This window comes from Nannospalax galili, unplaced genomic scaffold (assembly GCF_000622305.1).
Source record: "Nannospalax galili isolate Female #2095 unplaced genomic scaffold, S.galili_v1.0 scaffold617, whole genome shotgun sequence".
Taxonomy (NCBI): domain Eukaryota; kingdom Metazoa; phylum Chordata; class Mammalia; order Rodentia; family Spalacidae; genus Nannospalax; species Nannospalax galili.
Window position 1 is genome coordinate 2,150,916 of NW_008341872.1, and position 16,293 is coordinate 2,167,208.

Below are 16,293 nucleotides of genomic sequence, written 5' to 3' on the forward strand. Positions count from 1 at the left end.
ATTTATCCCATATCACACAGAATACACCAAAGTCAGAACTTGAACTCACATTTGTCTGATAATCAAAACCACACTCTATATCATGTTCCTTCCTGATGACAAGAAGAACAAATGCCCAGTGATGAAGATCAGCAGAATGAATGTTCAGTAGTGAGAACTCTGGATTTTTGTCAGCTGAAGATGCTTCACCATAAGATGAGGGAACTTGATTAAGGATGCCTCACTATGCACTAATACCTTTTAATTGTGAGAAATGAGAAGTTCAGAACTACACTGAACAGCTCTAGGGAGGTACAGCCACCATATACAGTGCTTGCAGCAAGGAACCCCCAAATTCCCACCCGAGTAAAGCACCTGGCTCTGTTCTATAAAGTGGGGTCAAGAAGCTGGAACTGGCAGGAATACATGAGGCTATGAGAGGCTTCCTGAAGTAGAGAGAGAAGCAGCCAGCTTACACTTAGAGGCATACATAAAATCTAGATCCAGGCTCATAGAGGGGGTCACTCTAGAGAATCCACTGAGAATTGGGAAGAAAACACTGAACTTCTTTTCAGGTAATAACTTTATTTTAAACTAAGACTAAACTTTTCTGACAGCTGATAACTAGGTTAATGGGCATGCTGTTAGTCCTTCCTTATGTCACACCTGACAACACACATGGTATGCCTGGTTGGGGGGCAGGGGGCAAGAGTCCCTCATACACAGAGTTGAGCCCTTCTATTTCTTATACTTTGTTTTTTTTTTTTTTTTTTTTTTTCAACCTATTTGTTTGCATGGTCTGAATGAGTAGGGTTTGTCTTTTTTTTTTTTTTTGTCTTTTTTTAGACAGGGTCTCCCTGTAGCCCCATTTGTCCTGGAACTCACTAAGTAGACCAGGCTGGCCCCGAACTCACAGAGCTTCGCCTGCCTCTGCCTCCCGAGTGCTGGGATTAAAGGTGTGCGCCACCTCGCCTGGTGAAATTGAGTAGATGTATGTGTTATTTTAACACAACTAATATATTTTTTAAATGACCCACGAGAAAATATTCCTACAAAGAACCTGAATGTTGATAATAGTATCAAGTAAGGCACAGGTGGATAGTGAGAAATACTTCCTGCCCACCAGCCCACACTGGTTCTTCATATTTATTTTGGTCCACTATATCATGAGATCAAAACTATGAAGATTTACTCCAATAACAGGACAAGTGCCTGTTACGCTGTGATTTGTAACTAATGGCTGTACTATGTGGAAGGAGTCCACAGAATAAATGATGGGTGCAGTTCAGTGGTATTATTATTTTGATAATACCTGATATTAAGTTTGATGTAACCTCGTGGTCTTCTTCCTTTTAGGGCACCTTCCATAATCTGGACTGCTGTGTTTGCATCGTCCAGGGGAGCTGCTTGGGGCTGTGAAGTCCCACTTCCCAGCCCCACCATCAGAACCTCCCAAGCTGCACTGCACAACCCTAATTGCCTGCATAAACACAGGCCAAATCAGTTTCAGCTGCCTGGGACTCTGTCTGGCAGATTTTGCTTTTCATCCTACCCTTGCTGTTCTCCATCAAGTACGGTTGGAATGATTTAGTCTTGATTTGGATTCAGAAGCTTCATTCACACTGCTCTGAGCAAAATTTAATCAAAATATTTACCTCAATAATTTGGCTCAACACTTTCCTCAAATTAACTGAGGCAAAGTGTTCAGCCAGGTTACTGCAAAAAGCCCTGGAGCAGGGCAGAGCTGTGAAGAAAGGGGTGCAGTGGGGAGGGGAAAGCCACATGCAGAGGAGACACAGTCAAAAGTGTATACAACATTTATTAGCTAAAGTACCAGGAAAAGCATCCTAATCAGTTGGTTTCCTCTCATTAAATGTTAATTAGTTCATATAAGCTTCCTGTGTAGGAAAGTATCAGGTACTTAGCACACATTAGGAAAGAGACAAGTCACACGGGGAGTCTTAGAAACAACAGACACAGAGCAAGGACACTGTTACATGTCTGGGTGACATTTCTGTTTGAAGGCATATGTGAGCTCCTTGAGGGGGACCCAGAAGATCTGCCAGAAACAAACACAGACTATGATTTTCATTCTACTAACGAGTCTCTGAAACAACGTTTGTTGAGTTTCTAAAAACACACTTAATGAGATTAGCTTCTGAATCAAATGCTATGATTATATTTAGATACATTTGCTCACACTGTTTAAAACCACAGAACAGGATAATCCTATCATGTTAAATGACCTTTTATCTAGATTGCTTTAGTATGCTGGCTTATAAACCACCTTGGGATAAAGTTATGAAAGTAAGGAGAACAAAACTCAAGGGCTTTGTGGACCATAAGTCATCATGTGCCTTTGAATCCTGCTGCAGGAATATAGAGGTTTTGAGCTAGACAGTACTCCAAAGGCAACTTCTTGCCTGACATATAGTCAGCCCATTGGAACATGACTATGTCTTAGCTCATGACAACCCATTATCTGAGGGGTTGGTGCTTAACCCCACAAAGTTACTATTATGAACATCACCCTTAGTAAAGGAACAATTACCCAAACCAATACCCATCTTTCTTTAGATAGAACTTGGGTTTGAGCTGCATTCCACTGTGCCCCTTTGGTGTCCCCACACCACTCTCTTGCCTTGAAGTTTGCTGGATTTCTATGTATACATTGATGGGGCAACTACCCCTTTTTGACATAGAATGACAAGGGTCATTATGCATATTGAGCCAGTGGTTTGGTAACTGGAGAAGGGCTCTAAATGAATGCTTTTAAAGAAAGACTATCAAATGTTTATCAAGTGCTTACTACATGCAAAACATAGACACTTTATAGTCATGTTTTATCTTTACAATAGCCCTATTAAGCAGTCATTATCATTAGTTCCACTTAACAGATGAAATAACTAAGGTATAAATGGGTTGAGTAACTTACCTAGGGTCCTACTTCTCAGATGGCTCCCAATGCTCTCCTTCCTTTCAATATCCAGGCTGTATGTAATTCACTCCCATTGGGTTTGAACTGGACCTGATGACCCATACCAAACAGAATACAGCAAAAATAATGAGCTATCACTTCCATGATTAGATTACAGAAAGACTAAACATCTATCTTACTAATGTGTGTTATTCTGCTGACTTTGAAGAAGCACATTTCTATGTCAAAAAAACCCATGGGACACAAATCTTAAAGCAGTTTTGTCCTAGTTTGTTTCTTCATTGCTGTGACAAAATATTCTGACCAATACCAACTTGGGGAGGAAAGGGTTTATTCAGCTTTCATCTCCCAGGTCGCAGTTCATCAGGGAGCCCAAGGTAGGAACTCAGGGCAGGAACCTGGAAGCAGGAGCTAGCTGGAGCACAGGTCATGGAGGAATGCTGCTTACTGACTTGCTCCCCTGGCCCCTGCTCAGCCTGCTTTCTTATGCAACACAGGCCCACCTGCCCAGGGGTGGCACCACCCACAGTGGGCTGGGCCCTCCCACATCACTCATCAAGAAAATGCCCCTCAGACATGGCCATAGGCCAGTCCAATAGAGGCAATTCCCCAACTGAGGAAATTCCCCAATTGAGGCTCCCTCAATCCAGGTGTGTCAAGTTGACTCTAAAGCTATCCAGCACAAGTTTCTAGTCAATAGCTAGCCAAGAATTTGGCTCAATTCAAAAGAACCTTCCCAACAATCATATGTGGCTCCTTCCCCAGCTGAAGCAGCAGATGAGCACACAGACCCTGGGCCAAGGCCTTCATTGCAGGCTCCTGAGACATAGAAGAGCAGAGGACACAGCTAAGTCATGTGGAAACTTCTGACTCACCAACACTGTGCCATAATAAATAGTGTTGCTTTAAGCACTTAGATTTGGAGTAGTTTTGTTATGAAGCAAAATATAACTGATACTATTATATAACTGTTTTCTCTAAATTGAAACATTCCATTATGGAGGAAGAAGGAAGGCTCAGGAGGCCTCAAAAAACTCACAAGAAACTTAAACTCATGAAAACCTTACAAGATTCATAAGGCCCATAAACAGTAAACAGCTGTTGGGGAAGGAGGAGACTCTTTGGTGGAGCTGCCTGAAAACTGAACAGGGAATTCCAGTTATGTGCCTTTCATGAGTCTTCACCCATTCTTGGGGTGCAGCTATTTTTTGGTAATGCAGCTGCCTGAATAACCCACGCTCCTGTAAGTAACCCAAATAAACCCATTGGTTCACAAAAATGTACTCTAATGGAATCATTTCATTGTTATGTTGTTGCCTTATTTGAAGTGCATAGGCATTTCTGTGTGTCTTGCCAGGAAAAGTCATCCCAGCCCTTCAGTTATTTAAGCCCCAAACCATACATCTGGTAAGTGGCAGAGACAGGAGTCAAACCCAAGTGTGCTTTCTGAATCTATGGCATCTATAGTTACACTAACATTGTATGGATTCTTAAAAAGTATACCATAATATGTACTTTCATCACTATAATACAACCATCATCCTCATTATTACAATCATCATTATTATCGTGACTAAGATGTGCTAAGTACTTTACATAAATGACCTCATCTGATCCTCAAAGCTGACTCTACTATTGCAGTTTTATACTTATTAAAAAAAAAAACAATTTGGGAATTAGGACACTGAACTCATCCAGGATGATAATGAAAATTCAAATTTTGATCCATTGACTGAAAAGCCCATTTCCTTTCCTCCAACTGCTGATCTTTGCAACACTGAAAAAAAACCTTAAAATAATGTATTAATAAATCTCTGAGAACAAAGTCTACCTGGGAGTGACTTTCTTGCCTGAACCATAGTTGATTTCTTGGAGTTTCAGGATGTGGAAAGCAGAAGAGAATACTTTTTCATATCACATATAACACTTCTTATTAGCAGATGCAACAAAACTGAGTGGAAGTAGCACCAATTATATGATACCAAGTTTCTTCCAAAAACTGAAAGTCATAAAATCTGATCTAATATAATAAGTTGTATTTCATATGAAATCTTGAATAATTCCCTGTTACATATTAGATGAGAGTGCTCACACGCCTTGGCAGAGCCTCAAGGTCTGGCTGACTTAGTCCAGGCTCACTTTTGGCTAAATTTTCTGTACAGTCACCACCCATGAACGTCAAGACTGATCATGTCTTATTAGAGCATTGAACTGCAGCCCTGGTTTCTCCTTCTAAATTGAGCACATTGCTTAACATAAACTCAGGATAAAACTTTTTGTGAGAAAAGAAAGTGAGGATAGGAGAAGGAGAACTTTAAAAAATAAAAAGAAAGGAAGGAAAGAAGGGAAGGAAAAGGCAGGGTTTTCTCTTTGTACTCTAACAGAATCCTCAGATTCACTAACATATACTGATTGGTAGCACATAATCATTACGTACACTGATATGCCTGGATTTATAACAAAGTTCCCTGTGCAAATTAAGCAGAAAGAAAACAGGATGTTGGGGATGTAGCACATAAGTTGTCTATTCTCTCTTTTTTACTTTTCTTCCATGGTCCTATGAGCTCTTCCAATTTTGTCCTCATGGCTTTTGAGTTTTTAAACCACAAGTAAACAGAAAGTACTATATGTACATTTTAGGGTAACTAATGATTCTGCTAGATTTGGTATGTTTCTCTTGGTGGAAATAATAGAATAATTTAATGCAATGTTTTCTAATGACCCCAATTATGTTTGTTAGAATAGTTGCAGGATTAACTGGGAAGATACAGTATACACAAAAGTATCCAATTAATGAATGTACCAATAAGCATCATCTTTAAAAAGTACCTGAGTTCACATTACAGATACATTGACATAGTCATATACACTAGCTGTCATTTCATTGACTGTCTCTTGGGAAGTTGTTCTGTTTCTATATTGAGTCTCTGACCTGCTTTTTTGGTAAGCTGGCCCCATGTTCATCGTCTTGACAGAGTCCTTCAGCCTTCAGCTATCAGCCTACATTTTCAATGAGCTCACACCCTCTTGACCTGATTGCAATAGACTCAATGAGAAAAAAAGGAAAATGACCTCAGTGGTGTCTATTTGGCTCAGCAGGTTTGAGGCAGTTGGAAAAGGAAGAATAGGACTGCTGGTCATAATTTCAAGGTGAAACCTGGGAAAAACAGTATGAAACTCGTGACTTTCTCATGCCTCAGATTCCAAAGTCGGGAAGAAATAGTTAAACTGTGACTCTGTACTTCTCAGTGTATGCTTGTACTTTTCATTTTCTTTCTAATTTTCCCAAGATGAATCATTTAAAACAAAGCACCTAGAATTATATGACATTAAAGGACACAAAGAGTGCTGTCAACCATTTTGTGCTTCCTTCTCTTTTCAAAACAAAGAGAAATACTCTGCCCTTTAGGCACAAGTATTATTTAGACACATGCTTAGAAACTTCTTTGGATAGGAAGCTTTATAAAACAGATTGTCCTTCAATCCAGGGATGCCCTGGAGACCAGTGAGGTGTTTACCCCCTTCACTAAATGGTCCCAGACAACTCTACTTTCCGAGTTCTTAGATCTGTTTTCTATTACTGTCTGCCATCTCTCTGCTGCCAGTGTATTGTTCCTACTTCATTTTCCATAAATTTTGACCCCCCAAACATTTCCCCTAAAAAATCAATTTTTGTTTTTGGAGTCAGAAATAACTGGGCCCTTAGCCATCACCGCTCATTTTCTGACTCAGGAGTTTAAAGCTGAAAAACTGTGAGATTCTTTCAGAAGCACTCTGGGGAACTGGAGAAGCACAGTTCTATCAGATACAAAGATGGTTGCTCCAGGAATAAAACCCTAAATATACAATATTTATAATGATGTAATAATTACAGTCTATATTTAGCATTTTTAGTTTGGAAATTGATTTCTGTTTTACTCAAAATCCTGGAAACAGCCTGTTCATCAGAGTCCTGCAGTTATATTTGATGAATTTTATTGGATTTCCTTTTCTTAATGAATCATGAGAACTGAGTTAAATATTAAGTATCAGTGTTTATGTAAGGGACATGCATGTTTGCTTTTTTCAATTAAGGAAAGGCTGGTTGACCTCTGTGCCACTGAGCCTTGTCCTTGCAGATGGCCGGGCTTTCCATTTACCAAGCCGTTCTGGTAAAACATGTACAGTATTGTACAATGGAGAAAGCAACTGACATTGGGTGTATTGCAGAGGGATCTCATGTCTCAGAAAGTGGAAACCTAGGAGCTGGCTTGTCATGAAGCTCGTTTGCTTTTTTCAATTAAGGAAAGGCTGGTGTGCCAGCCTCCATTGTACAATGGAGAAAGCAACTGACATTGGGTGTATTGCAGAAGGATCTCATGTCTCAGAAAGTGGAAACCTAGGAGCTGGCTTGTCATGAAGCTGGGGATGCTTCTGCCACTGCACACATATATGTATGAAGAGTCTGGAGATGAAAAATGTTATCTCCTAAATTCAAAGTTAAGAGCAACTTAGTTCAAGTTTAAGAACCCAGCTAAAGGCTGAAGAGATGACTCAGCAATTAGGAGAACTTGCTGGTTCTTTCGGAGGAATGGAGTTTCGTTCCCAGCACACACACAAAGGCTCACAATTGCTTTTAACTTCAGCTCCAGAGGCTCCAATGTCTTCTTCTGGCCTCCAAAGGAACCCGCCTTCACGTATATCTCCCCCCACCACCGCACAGACACAGACACACCCATGTGTAAATGAAAATAATAAAAATAAAAAAGTCCAGCTACACATAGGCTCATCAGAAAATTTTTTTAAATATATGTAATTCTAGTACTACTGAATCAACCTCCAAGATTTAGAACCTCAGGAATTCACAGGTTTCAAATCTTCTCCTAGCTCCACATTCTTACATCCACTCCTATGATTCAACATGAGAATCATTGCTTCCAAGGCTCTTAGTCCAGCTCCTTATCACACATGTGGCTTTCCTTTCTAATATTTCTCAAAAGTGGACTTTCATCGTCTGCTTGAACATCTGTAGAAATGAAGAGCTCACTGTCTCATGTAGTAATTTGTACCATTGTGGGTCAGCCATGTGAAAGTTCTTCCCCGTATAAAGGACCTACATCTGTCTCCTTGCAACGGCCTCTTATTAATCTGGATTCTTTCAACTGAAAACACAACGAATAAGACTTAAACACATTACAGAGTATAAGTTTTCAGGTGTTAAATACAACGTCTAAATTATTTTCCCCTGGGAAATCTTATTCATTCTTCAAGTCCTCCATTATACATTTCATGCTAATAATTCCTAAGCACTGATTTTAACATCTACTGTCTTCAGAGAACTTCTTGGCCAACTTAATATCGCCATGTAGACATCCTTAATACTTCCATAACGCACATTTAAAAGCACACTAGCCATAGTGTTCCTCAAACCTCTTCTTTTACCAGTTTTCCCCATTCAGGAAATAAACCTCCTTCCTATTATTAATGCTGAGACCCTGGGTTGTCATTATTTTTTTCCTATGCCAAGCTATTATATAATGAAAACTTACATAATTAATTTCTTAAGAGAGATCTTACCTATCATATCCCCAGTGTCTAAACACGAGCCATTAAATATGATACAATTCTCTTGCTGTAACCAGATGTGCTGTGACCCCAGCCTCTTTCTGATAATGTGAGACCCGAGGTCCTCTCATAAAAGGAGTATTTGTGTTCTTTATTGTCATACAGTTCTAGGTAAGGCTGGTGCTTCTTGTTATTCATGCAGTATTGCTGAACCTGAGTAATCACATCGTTCTTCATTCTGGCCATTCAAATATTCATCTTCAGAAAATCTTACAGATTCATAGATGGTTTAGAACATAAGGAGACCATGGCGTTCATATGATCCAGTCTCCCGGTGGTTAGACACAGGTAACCTGGCACCCAGAAGTGGATTTTCACCAAGGGGCATATCAAATGTGTGTGGCAGCTCACTAGTTCTCCTCCTTTGGGAAATCACATACTTGCTTCTTCCCAACTTTAGTCTTGTGAACCTCTGTTGCTGTTGACAATTCTTCCAACCAACTCAAAAGTCTTTTCAGTCTCTAAAACTGACTTTGTCAAGTGACTGACCTTTTATTCCTTATTAGCACTCAAAATGATCTCTTTATTTTTTATCACATACCTTGGCCCTTCAATAGCTTAAGATAAGTCAAGGTCTAACCAATTCTGTTACATGTTTTCATGAAAAAAACCCCACAAAGTTGAAGGACATTAACCAAATTATTTTTCTGTGTCAATAGGTGTGTATCTTTCTTGTTCATCTTGGTTGGCACATGCTTTAAAATGTACTTTTGTAACTCATGGCATTTTCCAACTATCTTCTATGCATTGTCTATCCAACATGATACCTTCTAGCCACATGTGGCCCTAAATATTGGTGATGTGCCTATTCCAAATCAATATGTACTATGCAATTAAAATACACAGTCAATTCTGAAGACTTAATAAACTAACATATTAACAAGTTTATATTGGTTACACTATTTTTGTTTGTTTGAGACAGAGTCTCCCTGTAGCCCCAGCAGGTCTGGAACTCCATACATAGACCAGGCTGGCTCAATCTCATAGAGATCTGCCTGCCTTTGCCTCCAGAATGTTGAAATTTAAGGTTGTGCCACCACACCTGGACAAAATGATAGTTTTCACTAGATTAGAGTAACTAAAATATATCATTATAGTTAACTTTTTGTTTCTTTTCATATGTGTGGCTACTACAAAATTTAAAATTACATGTGGGCCTACCAGCATTTATGTTGCACAATGTTACCACGGGCCTTAATCATCAGAGTCTTTCTCTCAGGTTTATATTTCTTTATTCTCTAACTTTCTTTATTAATACATTCTTTCATATTTGGTGTGCATTCTGCCAAGGTTTCCATGGCTTCCATATTGAGATCTCCCACTTACTGTGTCCCTAGTATTGTTACTGGAGTTGTTAGGGTTGGAGCCTGAGCCCTTGCAGCCCTAATAAACCAGGTTCTTCCAATTGTCCTCAAAAAAGCAGAAGGTGATTGGTTACCCCCATAGCATTCATGCCACTACTGAACCCATGGGCATATCTTGCCATGCTCATCATTATTGAAGCTCATAGCTGGGTAAGACTGTTGATGACTTTATCCAAGAAGCCTAGTTTTATTAGATAACCAGCAGTATCTACTTCATGTCCTGTGACTGATGTGCAATGGGGTCTTACCATCAAATTCTAATGGGCAACCGAGAGCAATGGCAATAGCCTATATTGTTTTGGGGGTCTCCCAGATACCTCAGACCATCAGGGAGATGTATCCCACATCTGGCACTGGGCTTTTTATTTGGCTGTCCATGTAGAGCTTCTGAGATGAGTATAACCCCCTATAACTCCAATTAAACTACTATTTGAATATATATGTAACTTATAAAATAATAGGCTTCCATATAGCTTTTTCAAATATTCTTAGTTAGTTATTGCTCCCCAGGCCCCTCCTCTGTCCTATCCTCCCATCCCTCTCCTCACTTAAATCTTCCTCTCATAATTCCCTTTTCCTCCTTCATGTGACCTGTGTTCTATTATCCCCTCCCTTAAGATCTTCCCTCCCTTCCTCACCAATAGGCCCTTTCTGGTTTCCTGGATTTTACAGGTACTCCAAGTTAAACACACAAATTTAACTGCTTTCTAACTGAATTTAAGATCCACTTCACAGGAGAAAACACATGCCTAGAACTGAAAATCTAGCCAAGAACCCATGACTGGTAAGCTCACAGGCCCCAGGGGTGGACCTACTACTACTATTTTGATAAGCAAACATAGTGTCACACTGCCCTCTAAGTTTAGATCTCTCTGCCCATAGGTTAGTGCGGCTCTCAGCCTCATCAAAGAAGTTTCTTTGTGCAGTGGGTGGTGGTTAATGCAGAAAATCGCAACTGGTCAAAATGCAGAGAATAAGTGACTGTGAAGTGCTCAGTGACAAATGGGGCATCTGTATCACAGCCTTCCCCAAGGTTCAGGGACCATTGTGGAAGAGGGTGTGAAATATTCTAAGAGCCAGAGGCTGGGAAGGCCCAGAGCAAAATAATACCTTCTGGACACAACAGGACCACTGCACTCCTGAACTCATAGCAGCTATGGTTACCTGCACGAGGTCAAATTGAGCTCGATAAGTTATTAATTAAAAAATGAGGACACAAAGTTGGGGGAATAGGGAGGTGGGAGTAGATCTGGAAGAGTTAAGGGAGGAGTTGGGCATGAATATGATCAAAATACATTGTACGAAATTCTCACAGAAAATAAAAATATTTTAAAAATGTAATTAAGCAAATAAGCAATAGTGAAAAGAAGAAAAAGGAGGGTGTGACCCCTGAAAGTCCATCTTTAGAGTCCTGACATGAGGTTGAGGTTTAAGGAGAGGGCCAGAGGTATACAGAACTAAGCAGTCCTAGTCCAGGTGTGGCCCTGCTCATCACTGACCCACCATTGTCCTAGCTCTAGTTTCTACTGCACAGTGTTTTGACAAGTCTCAGAACTGTGTGAAACCTCTTTTATCTAGGAGACAAATTCTTCCTCTGGCTGGCCTTCTCCTTATCCCAGCATGAGATACCCTAGGAAAGTCCAGTTTGGGGGGAATGATTGTTTCAGTAGTCCGATGGCCAGAAGGAAGGACTTGAACATCTCTTTAGAGCATCTTCAATCCTCACCAGACCAGTTACAGCAGCCCTTGCTTGGGGCTTGTCAGAAATGTAAGTGCTTCCTAGATGTGTCAAATACCTTGACTTGACAATGAAACACCATCAGCAACAATAATGCTAACAATTTTGTTGATATTTATGAAGAACTACTATGAGCCAGGTACTGTGCTAAGTTCTTGACATACATTGTCCCAATTAATGTATCAGGTAAGGTAAAGTGTCAGGATTTCCATTGTATAGGTGAAAAAAACTGTTTCTCAACAAACTGTGGCAAAGACTGGGTGGCTCATTCCCAGTCTGCCTCTCTTTTCTTCTCTGTTCATGGCAAGGCTTTTTATTCATAATGTATAAAATCAAAAGAGTCTTAAAGATATTGCCAGACATAATCTGCAAGGCAAAATTACTGCCTCTTACCATAGCTAAGAAGTTCTGGTAGAGAATAGCAGTGACCTACCTTTATTGCTTCCTTTCAATTTGGGACATGAAGTGTTTGACACCCTGTGTCAGGTACACCAGTAGGCAAATGATATTTCCTACATTGTCCTTGGTGGTTGCCATCTGCTCTCTTTGTCTCTGACAGCTTTAGGATCTGTATCGAATTATTCTGTCCACTTTATTTTTCTGGCTAGTGAGTTTATACAAATAATCCCTCTTGCCTCCACCCACCACGATTATGTCACTTTGCCCAAACATTCTGTGGGTTAATACTGGTCCAAAATCATAATTGGGAATGGCTTTCTTGACGCATGTGTGGGCACCTCTATTTTAGAGTTAGAAGCCATCCCAGTATGTTTTTGTTCAGTTTGACAAAGTGCTGAATTTATGAAGAAAATAAAGGCAGAAGAGACCTTTATCAAAAACCTGGGGCTGATAGCTGGGCACGGTGGTACATGCCTTTAATCCAGAGGCAAAGGCAGGCAGATTTCTCTAGGCAAGTCTGGTCTGCATGCAGACAGAGTTCCAGGCTAGCCAGGGCTACATAGTAAGACCCTGTCTCAAAAACAAACAAGCAAATAATAAACCAAAACCAACCAAACAAACAAAAACCTGAGTCTGGAGAAACAGCTCAGTCAATAAAGTGCTTGCTGCCACTGGGACATGAATTCATTCCTAGAGTCCATGGCAGGGGGTGTGGCAGGAGTATCAGAGCACTTGTAATCCCAGCACTTGGGAGGCAGAGACAGGTAGATCCCTAAATAGCCACCCTGGCCTATTCAGGTAGCTCTACCCAGGCCAGTGAGAGACACTGCTAAAAAAAATCAACACACACACACACACACACACACACACACACACACAGATACCTACACACGTGTGCACACATTATGCACAGTGAGAGAGAGAAAGAGAGCCTTAGTAAGGCATTGACAGAATCTTGTTTACTGTGTTTAATTCAAGACATTTTTACTTAGTACTTTTATCTATGCACTTCTTCTAATCAGTAACAAAAGAAAAACATGCATTAATGCTAGAGTCCATTTCTCAGTCATTTACATAATAGTTACTGTTTTGAAATGTATGGTTTTCATGTCTGTTTCCCATAATGCATTATTTTTTTCTTCTTTCCAGATATACCCTGGAGCCCAGTCACATGACTCATATACAAATGTAATGCAGCCCAGTCACATGACTCATATACAGATGTGATGTTTTCAAGCCCTTTCCTGAGAATTATACCCATCTCCAACCTTCCTTTAGCAAGTCCAACACTCTTTCAGTGACAACGTGATGCCATGATCTAGTTAACATTAAGTTGCAAGGTCCATAAAGCAAGGTCCTTGTGTATATGTGTATCTAAATGCTAACTTTCTCCACAATACACTTGGAGCGTGTGTCTCCTTTGCTGTCTTAGGTTTTTGGGTTATTTGGTATACACAGATAGGGGGTCATCTTCTTTCTCCCACTTCCCTTTCAAATCAGGTACAGTTGAAAGAAAAGTAAGTATTTTTTTTAGTTCAATTCCTTTCAAATAATAATAAGGGGAAATACAGAAAGATGCCCTGCTGCTCTGTGTCAAATTATTTTAAAGCTGTTTTAAAGCTGATCTAACTTTAATCGAGTGCAGACAAGAGTTTGATGATCTGTGCTTTCTGAAATTTCACTGCTCCAACACAAACCCACTGCGTGGAAACCAGGAAGCCTGACACTTGGAGGGCTGTACTGTCTGACAAACTGGATTAATAATGAATGAACCTCTCTTGTATAATCAGAAAGGGGAGGAATGCTACAAATTAGGAGTAAGTATGTTCTTCATTATGGATGGCAGCAGGATACTGCTTAGGATATCACTGATGCTCAAATTAGCTGTGGGGCACAGGGACCGCTTGCTGTTCTCACTTTCTCTTGCTTTCTCTTGAGATTCTCCTTCTCAAGGGATTTGCAAAATGAGGGATTCAAACTTGGGAGATGCGTTCGCACCACATGAGAATGGTAACTCTTATTATTCATCTAGGGTGTACAGATATTGTAATGGGTTATATTTCCATCTTAAATTAAGTTAAAGTTCTCACATTCTCTACATAAATTAGATCAAAATTATTCCAAGGCAGGAATTTTTGCAAGATTTCTGCTATTCTCAAGAGATGTTCATTCTGAATAGTGTGTGCTTTCAGGGGAAAAAAAAAGAACTGTCCATCTCTGAATCATGGGGGGAAGTTGCTGGTATTTTGTTTAGTTGGAACTTGATTTGTTTTAACATATGCTACCAGAAACTAACTGTGGTATTAGTATGGTGTATGGGATGTGTGTGTTGATACTTTTAACAGATACAGAAAATGATACTGGTACAATATGTATGTGTGTGCAGGTACCACACCTAAATAGATGCAGGACTTACATGAAAAATCCCTGAGAAGATACACAGGAAAGGCATCATCTGTTCCTCTGGAAATGGAACAATTACAGTTTGAACAAAGAAATACCACGGAGAGGCTCAAAATACCCAAACTTGTTTCACCGATCCAGAAATAGTCTTTGGGGCTGAGATAAGCTGATAATCTGTCCACAGATCTACATGGTGGTGGTGGACATGGTTAAGATTTCCTTTAACTTGTGGTTCTGGCCCTTTTTCCGTGTCCTTTTTCCCCTTAGCAAATCCTGGCTCTTCTCTGCCACGAACATTTCTTGTGTCAAGGTAAGAGTGGACTAAAGTCAGCTTAGACGCCCTGGAAACATGTGGGTCCTTAAATCAATGAAGAGAGGGCACGTAAATCTTTGTTGTAACATTCATACATTGTAAGAAGGGTCTGTGCTGGGTTACAGTTAGGACCAATGTGGTCTCTCCAAACCATAATATTTTCTCCCTAAACATGTTGACCAGCAGAGGAGATAATGTTTGGTAATAGACAAAGTAGCCCCCAATTTACCCACCTGTTGGTATCTAGTATGTGAATTGGATGAGACTGTCAGTTTTGTTGGGGAGGCCTTGAAAAGATCTACCCAGCTCAGAAGTGTACCTCCAGCTTCGCGTGCAATGATGAGGTCAGAGGGCTTGGATGATGGAAATTTTTCAGAGGTCATTTTGAGGCAGCAGCAAACATGTGCAAGAATGGAAAGTGTCCCACCCCCAGGGCCCAATTAGTGAAGCCAGACTGTGACTGACATTATGCAGGGACAAGAGCACATAAATCAAGAAATTCCATTCACTTATCCAGCCCACCCTATCCACTGCATTTACATAACCATCCTGAGTAGTTATCACTGAACTGTGCCCTCAAAACATACCTGTGACCACTAGATAGGCAAGGTGTTCACAACCACATCCTAATTTACAGAACCTCTGCATAATATATTGCATGACAGCCATTAACGTGCAGCTGGATCACTGAGGTAAGCCCAATGACATCACAAGGATCTTTTCAAGTGGAAGAGGGATGCAAAAATGAATCAGATTGAAAGAAAGACTTTCTTTTCTGGATCATGAGAAAGATTTGGACAGCCATGCTGACTTTTAAAATGAAGAAAGACAGATGTAGTGGTACAGGCATGTAATCCCAGCATTTGGAAGGTAAAGGCAGGATGATCAGGAGTTCAAGGTCATCCTCAGCTATGTAATAGCATTCGAGGTCAGCCTGGGCTATGTGAGCCTCGAAAAATACCAAAAACAATAAAATAAAATAGAACATAGATGCAGAGAAGGGCTTAACTACCAGGCACAAAGCACCCACTGCTCCATATTACAGAAAAGATTTAATAATTTTATTGCTTGCTTTTTGATTAGTATATAAAGTAATGGGTCTTATTATGTCTTTTTCATACATTCTTTTCGGTTGTTCCACCTCCCACTCCTTTCTCCTGCCTTTCCCATTAGGCCCCACCATGCTTGTGTCCTTCCTCCCCGCAAAGTCTTCTTTCCACTTTTATGTCACATGTATTCTATTACCTTCTAAAAACTTCTTCTGATAAACATATTAAAACTAGGCATGGTGGTATATGCCTGTAATGTCCACATTCAGGAAGTTGATAAAGGAGGATCATGATTTTTAAGTCAGTCTGGGGTATATAATGACATCTTGTTTCAAAAAACCAAGGACTGGGGATATAACTCAGTGGAATTGGGCTTGCCTGGCATGAGTCAGGCCTTGGGTTCAATTCTCATAGCTACAAAAAAATGAACAAACTAACAAGCAAATATATGATGAGGAGGGATAAGAGCCAAGGAAACAGGGGAGTCTGGAATGAAAGAGATGAGC

At 40.2% G+C, this 16,293-nt stretch overlaps 1 long non-coding RNA gene across 1 annotated transcript in view; it reads right to left on the reverse strand.

Moving 5' to 3' along the window:
* Positions 1–1,888: 1,888 nt before the first annotated feature.
* The window catches only part of LOC115071097, a 264,390-nt gene continuing 249,985 nt past the window's right edge, over positions 1,889–16,293 (reverse strand). Inside the window, exons 2-3 of the long non-coding RNA XR_003850212.1 lie at positions 2,915–3,007; positions 1,889–2,038 (exon numbers count right to left, since the gene is read on the reverse strand). This is a non-coding gene — a long non-coding RNA (uncharacterized LOC115071097). The remainder of the gene's footprint in view (positions 2,039–2,914; positions 3,008–16,293) is intronic.